Source organism: Papio anubis, unplaced genomic scaffold (assembly GCF_008728515.1).
Source record: "Papio anubis isolate 15944 unplaced genomic scaffold, Panubis1.0 scaffold74, whole genome shotgun sequence".
Lineage (NCBI taxonomy): Eukaryota > Metazoa > Chordata > Mammalia > Primates > Cercopithecidae > Papio > Papio anubis.
The window spans coordinates 111,263-123,906 of NW_022167625.1; the positions used below are offsets into that span (position 1 = coordinate 111,263).

The window sequence follows — 12,644 nt, forward strand, 5'->3', positions numbered from 1 at the left end:
CCTATCCAATACCTGATATATATCAAGTGCTCAATAATTGTTTGTTGAACTGCTTTTAAACTGTATATAGATTATATGATGCCTGCCATTGATGAGATCTCAGGACTTACAGTTCTGAATATGTTTTGGCTTTCATTATAGTTATTTGGATGCATATCTGTCTTTCCTGTTAGGTTGCCAGCTTCTTGAAGAATACAATGTTATCATATTTTATTTATATTATATGGACAATTAGATTTCTATATTTTTTTGCTATGCCCCACCATATCTAATTTTACATATGGGACCTGTAAGATTTTGATCCTTCTCCTAAAATGTTTTTGGTAAATGCTGATCTCCTGTGAGAGCCACCTGAGTGAGTAATCTCAATGTGTAGGAAAGTCAGACAATTTCTTTAATGAGAGACTGGAAGAGTTTGGTTAAGTGGGCTCAGAAAATGTCTGTTGTGGCAAGCCTGTGGCCCCATCTACTCAGGACGCTGAGGTTGAAGGATCTCTTGGACCCAGGAGATCGAGGCTGTGGTGAGCCATCATTGCACCACTGTACTCCAGCCTGGGTGAAAAAGTGAGACTCTGTCTCAAAAAAAGAAAAGAAAGGAAAGGAAAATGCCTGTTGTCTCTCCTCTGCAAATGAGCTGATACTGAAAGGTAATCTGGAAGAAGAGTTTTATGGATATCAGTTTTTGAAACTGAAGTAACATTTTGGCATGATCTGGAGCTGATATACATTCCATAGGCTGTGTAGATGATGACATCTACCTGTGAGGCTACATGACTGACATAGAAACTGAGGTTCATTTGCTAGTCTAGGACAAAGATGAAGCTTAACTTCACTGATGAATAGAACCAGACTTTGTCACTGTTAAAATAATACATTTATGGTTATTAGCTAAATATGAATTCGGTTCACTCTGAAATTAGAGCAGTTCTATGGGTTCACTGAATGTATTTGAACAATAGTGTTTGCCATGGTTTGAATGATGGTGTCTGCTCCAAAATTCATGTCGAAACTTAACCCTCAATGCAACAGTGTTAAAAGGTGTAGTTGGCCTGTGGGAGGTTATTAAATTACGAGAGAGCTTCACTATCATAAATGGGATTAGCGCCTTATAAAGTGGCTCAAGATCAAAAGACACACCTTCTAGCACTTGCACTCTTCCACCCTGTGAGGACACAGCATTTATCTCTTGCCCATCTGCCATGTGAAGATATAGTATTCCTCCCCCCAGAGGATGCAGCAATAAAGTGCCATCTTGGAAGCAGAGAGCAACCCATATCAGATGCCAGTCCTGCTAGCACCTTAATCTTAGACTTCCCAGTCTCTAGAACCATGAGAAATAAATTTGTATTGTTTATAAATTACCTATTCTATGGAATTTTTGTTACAACAGCACAAATGGTCTGACAATGTTCTTTAAAAAGGAATAATGTTCATGGATACAGCTCTATTGCTTCTGGAATTCTTGGGTAAGATTCTTCGGAGTTTTGTGGAGGTATATATAACTTATTAGGTTGTCTTTGCCGTATTTTTATGATGGCGGTTGAACACAGTATACCCATGGGTGAGATTAGAATAAAATAGAGATTTTTATTTGTCTATTACATATTTAGCCAACATTTATTGTCTACTATATGCTATTCTATCTAAAATGTTTTCACTTTTCCTGCAGCTTGTCTCCTTGTTTCCTTGTACAAAAATAAAATTTAAAAAAAAAAACCACCCCCAAACCTGCCCATGCTTCATAGTCCTGTTCAAACATCACCTCATTTTTAAAGTCTTGCTTGATTTTTTTTTTTTCCACATTTTTTTTCGCCGTGGCACCTTTGAGGAAATACAGAATTTGCCTTGTGTTACAGCTTTAAGTCCCCTTCATCAGAGCTTCAGCATTCTTAGAAGAGGTGTATGTTAGATCTCCTGAAACATTATCACTGCACTTCATGTTTGTGGCCAAAAAACAACAGAAAGAGAATGTAACTCTCATAATAATGATCATACACTAGTAACTACCGTTTGTTCAGCACATACCTTTGAGCCAGATATTGTAAGAAGTGTTTATATTCATTATTTCATTCAATTATTTTAACAGCATTATTTTATGAGTATAGAAACAAAACTTGAGAGATCAACTAACAAACTTGCCTTAGCAGCTATTAAGTTGTGATTGAGGAAGTAGGACGAACTCAGATTTCTCTAACTCCAAAGTACATGTTCTTAAAATGCAGTGCTGTGCTACTATTATAGTTTCTCAGCTTCAAAGAGAACCACCAGAAGAGCCAATTCATCTCATCATTTTATTTCCTGGTTTTGTTTTTGTTAGGACCTTTGGAATGTATCTGTTAAATAAAATTAAATTTGGAATGCAGTATTTAGAAAAATGTGTATTCACTAAATCTCTTACAAACTGGTCATAAACTAAGCCTTGTAAAAGTGAGTCTCATAAACTAGGATGTGTTCATTAGTTGTAGAAAAAAGAATAGAGATTTGAAAGGGATTTATTCTTTCTACGTAAAATAGATAAGCAGAGCAGACTAAAAAACAGCTTTTTAAAACAATTTAATGGAAAGGATCTCAAATTATTGTGGAGAAAAGGTTGAGTGGATGAGAAAATCAAACATTTAAACTAAATGCAAAGTAATTACCAACGTTGAAGCAAAAAAGGCAGATTTCATTCACAACAGTGAATGATACAATAGTAAACTTCCTGCCTTTATGTGTGTTTCTTTCTTGTTAAATTTAAACTTTAGCTCTTTGCTATGTGAGAAAATTTTTGCTTTTATATGGCTTTGATGATTTAAATGAAGTGAATGAGCATGAAAGAAAATAATTCTTAAGTGAATGAAAGTCTGAGGCTTTTGCAATAGAAAGTATATAATTAGCATTATTTTTGGTAATGAGTTTTATTTTGAAGCTGAAACCACTGCTAACAATGTTTAAAATTTTTTAATTTTCTTGTTTCTTTAAATGATTTATTTGGGATACTGACACAGAGCTAAATAACTTTGAATTCCATAGTAAGATTCTTTGAAAGTCTTTTATTTGAAAGTCTTTCCTTTCTTCTAATTAGGTAGACAGTCTCCATTTGCTGCTAAGGCAACTCTACCACTTCTCTATTTTTTTTTTCTTTTTTTTTAAGATAGGATCTTGCTTTGTTGTCCAGGCTGCAATGTAGAGGCACAGTCTCAGCTCACTGCAACATCACCCTCCTGAGTAGATGGGACTACAGGCGAGCACCACTACACTCAGCTAATTAAAAAAAAAATTTTTTTTAAGGCTGGGCACAGTGGCTCACGCCTGTAATCCCAGCACTTTGGGAGGCTGAGGCGGGCAGATCATGAGGTCAGGAGATCAAGACCATCTTGGCTAACACGGTGAAACCCCATCTCTACTAGAAAAATACAAAAAAAATTAGCTGGGCGTGGTGGCATGTGTCTATAGTCCCAGCTACACAGGAGGCTGAGGCAGGAGAATGGCATGAACCCGGGAGGCGGAGCTTGCAGTTAGCCCAGATGCACCACTGCACTCCAGCCTGGGCGACAGAACGAGACTGTCTCAAAAAAAAAAAAAAAAAAAAAATTTTTTTTTTTCGTAGGGACACAGTCTCACTTTCTTGCCCAGGCTAGTCTCAAACTCCTGAGCTCAAGTGATCCTCCTACCTCAACCTTCCAAAGTGCTGGGATTATAGATGTGAGCCACTGTGTCTGGTTTAATTCTTGAGTCTCCTCTCTAAAGGCCTCTGGCTCAGAATCTAGAGCAGAAAGTTTCTGTTCATAGCAAATGTTGCTGATTTTCCATTCTGTTCTTGTAGAGTTTTTCATATACTTCGGTTTCCATGTTTTTGATTCTACTTTGTTGCATAAAGGTTTATCATTTTAATTTTCTGTTACTTGATTTCAGCAAAACATTGATGTGAGGAAAATATTAAATAGTACAGCTATGACAAACAGTGCTGGGACTGGCTAGGGAATTTGGGAGCCAGCATGTTTGGGTGTCTTTGGCTCCGTCATCCCCTGTAGAATTCTGGGCACTCTGGTTGACTTCACCTTGGCCAGCGTGATGGGAGCCTTCTTCATGGAGCCGACTGAATTGGTTACAATGGGTGTTCCAGACTTCCCAGGTATTGCAGGTAACAGCTACATTCTTCTACAAAATGAAGAAATGCAGACAGCCATGTTCCAGAGCCCTTGTGCTGGCTTCCAACTGCTAATATCCTGTCAGTGCACTGACATTTTCACCAGACACAATGTCTTGGCTCTCAGAAATATTTATTTTTTCTTAGATTGGTTGCATCAACCTGATTATATTTCTTCCCCCACCCCCACATCCCCTGGCATTATGTCTAAGCATTGCCTTAGAAGGAAGAAAATATCAACTGGATGGGAAATTTGAATGGGGTGATGATACAGATCCCACTGGGGACAGATAACCAAGGGGGACAGATAACCAAGCTTTCATGCCGAGGTTCAGCAGCCTGACCAGATCGTTATGAAAAATTACTTGGAACTTTTATATGCAGGGAAACCTAAGAAAACCAAGCGTGATTTGAGGCCTGAAATGTAACTAACTGGTCTTGTTCTCCTTTATCCAGTGGTAAGGTCTGAAAATAAAATGTTGACTAAAGACTTTATAATATTTCTATAAGTTCTATTGTAGTGGATCCAGCTAAGCCTGAATAAAATCATATGACTACTGCTATAATTGGTAATAGGATGTACCTTGTTAACTTAAGGCAAACAACAAATGAAGCAATTATTATTTTACTGTTACATCAGGCAAACCTACAAGTAGAATGAGTGATGAGACTCGTGAAATAAATAAATAGAAAGTTATTACGTATTAGCCTTTAAAATTCAAAATACCAGACAACCTAACAATGAATTTCTGAATAGCCATGGTAATGGGCTAGTTAAGTTTTACTTTATTACTTTGTGACACATAGCTAATTTCTAGAAAGCAAGAAGTTTTCTCTTTACAGTGGTGAATTTAACATTAATACTTGTATTTTTGGTAAATACAGAATGTGCTGTACTTAAAATTTTTTCCTGCTTATTGTAGTTTTAAAATTATTTCATAGCCCTTTAAGTAAAAGGCATACATTTTTGTAAATAGAAGCAATTCTCAGCTTGTTTTCTTCACATATAGAAAACTAAAATTGTAGAAAGATATTAAATCAACTAGTAACTCCAGTGAATATGGTATTTTATAATCTTTAGGTTTATCATACTTAGATTTTGTGTATAAGGAATCTAATTTTAGGGCTAGGCACAGTGGCTCACACCTGTAATCCCAGCACTTTGGGAGGCTGAGACAGGCAGATTGCATGGGCCCACCTGGGCAACATGATGAAACCCCATCCCTAAGAAAAATACAAAAAAAAAAAAAAAAAATGCTGGGCATGGTGGCACGCACCTGTAGTCCCAGCTACTTGGGAGGCTGAGGTGAGAGGATCAGTTGAGCTCAAGAGGAGAAAGTTGCACTGAGCCAAGATTGCACCACTGCGTTCCAGCTTGGGTGACAGAGTGAGACCCCATCTCAAAAAAACACAAAACATCTGATTTTTTAAATTGAGACTTCGACAATCCATAGTAATTTGTCATAAGTGCGGTGTTTTTTTTTTTCAAAGGTGCTTCCTTGTTGAATCATCCTTATAACGTTATTAGCAAAAATTTGGTTGAGCCTTCTACTTATATTATAAAACCAAAAAGGTAACTGAGTATTTCAGATTTCATAATCTCTACTCTCCATCCTTTCCAGTATAACATGCTCTGTCTCAGTCGTATTGGAGAATCATTTCTCATGCATATTGCTTTAAGCAACAAAAAACCAAAACCCTTCCTTTAATCTACATGTTGGAAAAACCTCAGTTGCTGGAAGTTAAATATGTTTCTCTGGTAATGTCAGTCTTGGGCTCCTTAGTTAGATTCCATCTTTTTATCATTGATGTGCCCTAAACCAGCCTGCATCTACCAATCTTGCTTTATTATCTGATGTCCCTTAATATCTGGTCTCCCCAGTGATTCCCAAAAGGTCACAGTGAGGATCTCTATGCTACGTGTTTGTTAATGTTTAATGGAAATTTTCTGTGACAAGGCAGTACACGGAAACGATAGATTATCAAGATTCTTTGTAATTGGCCATAATTTTGTCTGTCCAATGTGGCTATTTTGTGTCTTGGGAACATAGGTAGGGTCCTTTCTTCATGGAAACAAATCAAAACAATAAATATATATTCTTTCTTACTCTTCACTTGCACTTTTTTTGTTTGTTTTTTTTGTTTTTGAGTCTTGCTCTGTTGCCGAGGCTGAAGTGCAGTGGCGCGATCTCTGCTCACTGCAACCTCCACCTCCTGGATTCAAGCGATTCTCCTCTCTTAGCCTCCCGAGTAGCTGGGATTACCAGCACCCACCACCACACCCGGCTAATTTTTGTATTTTTAGTAGAGACAGGGCTTCACCATGTTGGCCAGGCTGGTCTCGAACTCCTGACCTCAGGTGATCCACCCGCCTCGGCCTCTCAAAGTGCTGGGATTACAGGCGTGAGCCACCTTGCCTGGCCCACTTGTACTTTTCCTTCTTTTTTTATTTATACATCCAGTAAATATTTATAAAACAACTACAATATATAAGAAGTTCTGCTAAACTTGGAGGAGGCAAAAATGGTTAATATTTTCATCATTAATAGTTTTTGGTCATTCATAGTTCACACAAGTAAAAGCAACAACGTAATAGAGTAGCGTTTATCATATAAATACCATCACTGTTTATATAGAAAAATTTTTCATCTCCTTACATTTCAGGATTCTGAGTATCTTCCCAGTGCTTCCTGCACCGATTTAAACAAAGTGAGTCCTCTGAGTTTGAGAAGTATTTGTGAAATGTTGAGTGAATGAGTGTGAGTATATAGTAAATAGTAAAAATTATTTACCTAATAATTCAAATAGTCACTGACAGTGAAAGTGTAAGAATAGATACAGAGAACTCTTTCTAGAGGTTATAGTGCCCCATAGGAAGAGCTGTCCCTACTTATTCTTCACTATTACCTCGGTTGATGAATTAATTGGCATATAGGGTCCTGTTTTGATCACTGTTACAATTCTCAGGGGAGCCATCTAATGGGATGAAACACAGATTTTTTGCTTGTTTGTTTTGACATTTAAATACTGTTCCTGGACATCAGAATATCTAAGTCTGAAATTAGAACAATTTTATGAGCTTACCAAATTCATTTAACAATAATGTTCCTTTTTAAAAAGGGGGATATAATGTTCATGGATACAACTCCATTGTTCCTGAGATGATCCATGACTGACTCATTTGGAGGGGATCCCTTGGAGTTTTGTGCAGTTGTGCATAACTCATTTGGCTGTCTTCAGTATATTTTCATTATACATATGTCCGCTTCAAGTGTGGGCTGTTAGTAAGTCCATTTTCTTTTATACTAATGATAGGTATATACTGATTTTCCTACTGTACATCTATAAACATGTAATTGCACTCCTTTTTTGCTAATCAGATGACAAACAGGTAGCTTTATTAAGCTATCAAGTTAGAATCAAGATCATATTTAACTTCTATTGTTTCTGCATTTGACAAAGGAAAAAGGAGGTCCCATTTCATTAAGAACCTTCAGTTATCCTAGGCACCACGCAAAGTGCTTTTGCTCTGTTCATTTAATCTTCATAACCCTATGTGAGAAGTTTTGCCATTTTTTAAAATATTTGAAATTCAGTGGGGTTTTTGGGTTCCTTCTCAGTAACCACAATTCTGCTCTCTACTTCAGTGTTTTTAATAATACTTTCATTGAAATATATCACATATTATAAAGTTACCCTTTTAAAGTATACAATTCAAGGGTTTTTAGTATATTTAGAGTTGTGCAACCATCACCACTAATTTCCGAACATTTTTGTTACCCCCTGAGGAAACCCCATACCTATTAGAAGTCAATTCCTATTTCCCCCTCCACCCATCTCCTGGCAACAGTTTGTCTTTCTCTATGTATAGACTTGCCTATTCTGGATATTGCATATAAATAGAAACACATAATTTGTGGTCTTTTGTGACTGACTCTTTTTACTTAGCATATTTTCAGGATTCATCTGTGTTATGTTACATAATCAATATTTCATTTCTTTTTATAGCTGAATAATACTCCATTGTATGGATATACCACTTTTTGTTTTTCTGTTCATCAGTTGACTGAGATTCGAAGTGCTTCTACTCTTTGTCTATTATGAATAATATTGCTGTGAATTTGCTGTACAAGTTTTTGTGTGGACGTATTTTCAGTTCTCTCAGTGTATACCTAAGAGTGGAATTACCAGGTAATATAACTCCGGTGTTTAACCATTTGAGGAACTGCCAGGCTTTTTCCCAAAGTGGCTTGGCACCATTTTATAGTCCCATCAGCAACTTATGAAGGTTCCAGTTTCTTCACATCTTTGCCAACATGTGTCTGTTCCTTTTATTTTAGCCATCCTAATGGTATGAAAACTTCATTGAGGTTTTGCATTTCTCCAATGACTAATAATGAACATATGCTGGATGCTTTGGCTTAGGCCTGTAATCCCAGCACCTTGGGAGGCGGAGGCAGGCAGATCGCTTCAGCCCAGGAGATCGAGACCAGCCTGGGCAACATTGCAAAACTCCATCTCTACAAAAATTATCCAGGTGTAGTGGCACGCACCTGTAGTCCCACCTGCTTGGAACACTGAGGTGGAAGGACCACCTGAGCCTGGGGAGGTCAAGGCTGCAATGATCTGTGATCACGCCACTGCACTCCAATCCTAGGCAACAGAGTAAAACCCTGTCTCAAATATATATTGAGCATAATTTCATGGGTTTATTGACTACTCGTATGTCTTCTTTGGAGGAAACTCTATCTGAGATTTAGTGATTTAATTTCTGAAATGGAGATAGTGGTTCTGGTCTTGCACTATTTTTGAGAATGATGTAATAAAAAGACATATCTAATCCCCCAGCACAGAGCCTAACACTTAGAAGACATTTATTAAACGTTAATTTCTTCTTTCCCATTCCTTCTCCAGTTTCACAGATGAAGAAACTGAGGCTTAGAGAGAAGACACATAAGTAATTCACCAGGGTTCATCTGACAGTTAGCTTGTGAACGCTAGATTCAAATGCAGATTTTTTACATTCCTACTAGATTCAACACTGTACTCCCCCAACAACCCCTCCTTTTTGCCTATGCTCCTCTACTGTGAAATGGCTCCCTGGAGTAGGTAAACTTAGCTGCTGTATATGCTACTTTTATATCTTTGCTGTAAAAGCAAAACTAGCTGATTTATTAAAAAAAAAACTTTTCAAGGAATTTAATTTAATAGACTCTCTCTTTAGATTCGTTTGAAATGTAATGTCCCTAAGGAACTGTGTTTTCCTTACACTTTGACCTCTCTAGGATAAAATGCCTGTAACAGATGAAAGGCTCAATTTTGGATGAATGTCTTGATGCATGACCACCAAAGACTGTTTCAGCTAGAATGGTTGAAGAACTATGGTTTCCAGATGATGTTACTACCTTAAAGCTAACCTGTTTTTAAATGTAGTTTATAGTGAGCAGGACCACTGACATATATTATTGACCATTTTGATTTTTTTGTGGATTCTGGAGAGGCAGCATCTGTAAATTATGTGCATATTGACTTTTGTTTTTGTTTTTGTTTTTTTAACTTCACACAACTCCAGAGAAAGAAAAAAATAGAAGTCTTTTTAGACAAAAGAGAAACCCCTACTCTTTTGGCAGGATTTGCAAACTCAGGTTCTCTAGAGTGTATTATCGGGACCAGCTGAGGAATACATTGACCAGTGTCTGCAGTTATTGTTGATTACCAGAAGAGAGCCATCCATTTTCTTGTGAAGTACTATTGTTTTAAACAACAGAGTTGGGATCAGAACTGTTTCTGAACTGAAAGTAGAGCATTAAAGAGATTCTTTTTTTTTTCTGGTTTTGATATTTTCAAATTAGTCTATTTTTAATTATTAATATTAAATGATAGTGAAAAATGTGCTTGTTGTGTGATGCACGTTACTAAGTACTACATATATTAGCTCATAAAATCTTCACAACTTATGAGTTGTATGTATTGCCTGAATTACTATGTATTTTTCATATCAGGAAATTGAAGTTTAGAAAATTTAGATAATTGGTCCAAAAGTCAAAATTAGTGAGTCATGGAATCGGGATTTAAACTAAATTTTATATGACTCCAGAGCTCCCCTCCTCTCCTTTCTATATTATTTTTGATTTAATTCTGTATTCATAGTAGTTAAAAAGTGAGGGTTCATTTCTGTTTTGCTTTTCAGAGCATTATTGTCAGACATATTTTTTATAAGATATTTCCTATGTCTTTGGAGGCAGAAGGTTCAGACGTAGGTGCTTTCACTTAGGATTGAATTTGGAATCAAAAAAAGAGAGAAAATGTCTTTTGGTGGTCACACAAGATAAACCTGGTGGTTAAGAGCTTTGAATGCTGTTTAATTATTCCTGCTGCTTTGATGAGACCAGTCACTACTCTATGTTTTTCCATTTCTCGTGAATGGGGATAATCTGCATTATTTTGAGATTTAACCGAGTTATTGCATGGAAAGCTCAACCTATCTGTTAGGTACTTCAGAAAATTGTTTGGAGAGATTTTATGATCTTTTTATTATGTTTGGGGAATGGGTGGGTAACATGATACCATTTTTTAAATGGTGTTGTTATTCTGTTTAGAAAGCAAGCAAACTTTAAGTCCAGTATTATTGTTTTTACTTACTAATGCTTCTATAAACCAAAGGAGTGGTGATCTTTGTATCCTCATAAAAGCAGTCACTCATGATAAATTTTAAATGACCACTTATAACAATAAGTATATCTCATAATGCTTTTCCTGTTGTACTTTTGGAACTGGCACATTTGATCTCTGTTCATCCCTACATGATACTCTGAAGATGACTAGACAGAGCCTTTAAAGTTACGTCAGGCCACAAAGGGGGATTATAAAATGAAGAGAAACTTCAAGGTCCTCTCTAAACGTTCTACAGATTAATAAATTGAAGTCATTGTTATAATTTCATCTGATAAAGGCTAAACAAGAAATAGTAAGAACCTGAAGTAGAATCTGAGTCTTCTGATTTGAGTCTTGTATCTTCTTCTAGTCTAAGATTTGGAAAAGAAGTTAGGTATGCATTTTAAAGTGAATGGTTTATAATAAACCACCAGTGAGTTTATCTTGTCAACTTTCTCTTTGTGGAATAATAACATCATCCAGCCTGGCATGGTGGCATGTATCTGTAGTCCCAGCTACTTGGGAGGCTGAGGTGGGATAATCACCTGAACCCAGGAATTCCAGGTAGTAGTGAGCTAAAATTGTGCCACTGCACTCTGGTTTGGGTGACAGAGCAAGCCCCCTCACTAAAACAAACAAAACGACCAATAATAATAATAATAATATCTTATTTTGACTAATCCCTAGATTTCTTTCCCAAAGGGAATCTCTGTTGTAGTGGGCATATTTTCATCAAATGTGTACATTTTTTTCTTTTAGACTATAGAATATATAATCACTATTAGCCTTTTATGCTAAGTGTAGTATTTATATCTACGAGTAAAAATGCAGCATCCAAATCTGAAATGTGAAATAATTAGATTTTCTACATGTTGTTTTTGAGAGAGATCAAATCGACATATTGGCAGCAAAAATTAATCACCCAAGTCAACTTTCAGGGTTGTCAAAGGGTCAATTCAGATTCGGCTACATGTGTTACACTGGTTTCCACATGATTTCTGGCTCTGATGATTGATGTTCCTAATGGAATCTAAGGACCTTTAAGGTGCCAAATTGTCCTCTGAATTATCAAAGAAATCTACTGGTTAAACACGTGTATGCCCATTCTTGCCCCGTCAAGGATTTGAGTTTGCTGGTTTGCTTTTTTTAAGGATGAAACCTATTTTTCCTGGTTTTTCTTTTTAAATTGGGTCATCTGTACATGGCATATAGTGAATCAGTTATTCATAATACTAAGTTATCCAAAATATCCCTGCCTACATGCTCTCTAAGTTAAAGGAACTGACAGGAGCTCTGTGGATGCTACCTAACAGATCACGGAGCTCTGCCTTTGTATAATTATAGCAATGTTTGCTGAAAATTGTTCTATTTATCTTCTCTTGTAATTATACACTATACAGAGTCACCCCTCACACACCGGGAGAATGTAAGGAAAAAGCCAATGACTATACATTTAAATTTTTTTCATGGTCACCTAATTTTTATTTGCAATTCAGTTTTAGTTAGGTTATTTCAGAAGAATGCAAAACCTTCTTATCCTTCATACGAGATTACCAACTACCATTTTTACTTTCATCCTCCTTTGTCCTTTATCTTTTCAAGCATACTATTGTTTAACAGTTGTTTGTGTAGGATACGAGCCTTGCATGCCAACTTTGATGTGGCAGAATGAATCATGTTACCATTGATCTCAGCCTGAACAGAATAGCCATCTTCAAATAGGAAGAAGTTTCTAGCTTCAGGTTGTTTTAGCACTGCGTGCCTCGCCTCGCCTGCCGTGTAAAGTCAGTTGCCTCACTCCAAACAACCCTGTATTAATATGCACAACATGACCATTTTCAGTGGAAGGTTATTAGAATGC

At 36.6% G+C, this 12,644-nt stretch overlaps 1 protein-coding gene across 9 annotated transcripts in view; it reads left to right on the forward strand.

The window, feature by feature from the left end:
• The window catches only part of LOC101019996 (transcription factor 12), a 254,403-nt gene that overhangs the window by 82,636 nt on the left and 159,123 nt on the right, over positions 1–12,644 (forward strand). For 2 of the 9 annotated variants that reach the window (XM_031662551.1, XM_031662550.1), the window contains exon 2: positions 6,794–6,838. The exons of the other annotated variants lie outside the window; for them this stretch is intronic. The gene's annotated coding sequence lies outside the window, so the exon portion shown is untranslated. The remainder of the gene's footprint in view (positions 1–6,793; positions 6,839–12,644) is intronic. 9 annotated transcript variants of the gene reach the window in all.